Genomic DNA, 2,193 nt, shown 5'->3' on the forward strand with positions numbered 1-2,193 from the left:
CTTCAATTATATATTAATCATTGAACTTAAGTAGCATTACAATATGGTCGTGTTCTCCAACAGCACAAGTCTGTAAATTAAAATTACAATTTGAAATAACAGAGATTGATCCCCTTTCTTCCTACAATCATTTTCTTTTATAGTCAGAAAGAGGTAAAAGATAAATGCAATCCCTCAGGATCTCCCGATCCTGAGGGATTCGCAACTGATTGCTATCTTCAAACACCTTTCCTATTTCACGCTGATCCTCCTGATTCATCCTCCACCCTGTTCGCAACCGACGCGTTCCATCCTTCGTTTGTTGGTTTATGTTGTTCCATCATTAGGGAGCAGCAACTATTCCTTTTGTTGTTTTTCTGCATAAAGAGGGGTAAAAGTTAGTTATGATGGCTAAATCTTTACTGCGAGTAATTCATCAGTTTCTTATCATAATCCATCGATATGTTATCGTATTAAGATATGAAAGAGATAAGAAAAGAGGAAAAGAGTGATAGAATTAAGAGTAAATACATACCCATTTCATAACTCAACATACTCCCCTGCTTACCCTATTTCATGTCCTCATGAAAAGTAAGTAATTCTTATGTAGTGCAATTAAAGAGCAGGCTCAAGAAGGAGCATCCAAAATTGGTCTAAAACCATGATGTTGAGCCAAGAGCACAAAGGCGAGCCCTTCCTTTCCTTCAAGAAATTTGTAGATATCCCGATAACCTTTAGGAGGATACCAAATAATGGGGCTCCGAAACTGACATCCTAACCAATAAGGTCCTTCTCTCAAAATAAGATTGATATAGGTGACAAAACGGGCCACAACTGCTTTAAAATTTCTGTAATTAAATGGCTCCCTATCCTGCACACTACTAGTGGAGACCGTCCACCTGAGCTTAGATGCAGCCAGAGAGCTTTCTTGAATGGGGAGGAAATATGATACTCCATTCTGTACAATCTCCTTATGAATGGGCCCTAGATTTTAATCACCCCTTCTCATGTCATTAGACTCTTATGGTTGGCAAGCATTTGTAAAGGGTGCTTGGGTTCACTTCTTACCCAAAGATCCAATCCATGTTCCTGTCTTTGGAATGCGTTATGACCTTTAAACCATTTGAGTTGGTTAACTGCAAACGAGATAAAGGCCTAGAATTGAACATCTCCCACAAAAGGGTTAGGGTTCTTTTCCACCTCATTCTCTAATACAAAATTGTGCAGGTAAAACTCAAAAAGAATCCTTTGAACCTTTATACCATGTTGTTTGCAGCAATTTATAAAATCTTCAATTGTTCTTAATTCAATTGGTTTTCCAACTCTCACGGCTTTAATTTTCAACAACAGGTATCGTTCTAACAAAAACAAGGCATAATTGGTGGCGGGAGACTTGCATGCCAAGACATGCGTATATAGTAAGCAAATGGTGTTTGTCTGCCCTATGACCCTATCTAGTTTGAGCTTGATCTTATCTATTTCCTCTTCTACCTTTCTGCATCTGTTGAAAGTCTCGCTCTCTGTTGCATTCATTTCCCGAAGCTATCTTTGCAGCTCTTGATATTTCTACTGGGAAACAATTTCTTGTTCAAGTCGTTCCAATGCGAGCCGAGCTTGTGATAATTCTTCCTGAAGATTCAATCTAATGGGGTCATTGTGTGTCATGATGTCCTTGGCTTGTATGCCTGTCTAAGTGTTAATGCTATGAGAAGGGGTATCTTTTGTCTGTGTTTCTTTATTATGGGAGGTCCAAGCCTTCGTCTGAGTAGCCATGTTATAAGAGGGTACATCCTCTGTCTGAGTAGCTAAGTCTACTAAAATTACATGTTGTTCCTCTTGAGTGATGACTGGTTGAGTAGGTATGGACTCAATTTGAGTTCTTGTAGCCCTCTCTTCATATAATTCTATTTGTACGACCGCATTTACTATCTCCATGGTATTGTCCAGAACCTTTCCCGTTGTGATTTCTTTTATTTTTCTTCTAAGCCTCTTCACTGTTTTGCGAAGCTTCTGCTATTCTTCTCTTAGCTTCTTCAATTTGGCTCTATACCTTTTCCGAGGAGTAACTATTCTGCTGACAGTCTTGTTAATAGCTTATGTTCCTTAAGAACTTGGCTATTCACCTTGGCTCTGTTCTAATAAGACAGTGTCTCCAGATTCATTATCAGCTTCCGGAATAATCTTTGTCTCTGTGTCTTCTTCTTGGTCTGTGTT

Source organism: Pinus tabuliformis, chromosome 3_2, assembly GCF_031772625.1.
Source record: "Pinus tabuliformis cultivar Carrire ecotype Pingquan chromosome 3_2, CPIR1, whole genome shotgun sequence".
Lineage (NCBI taxonomy): Eukaryota > Viridiplantae > Streptophyta > Pinopsida > Pinales > Pinaceae > Pinus > Pinus tabuliformis.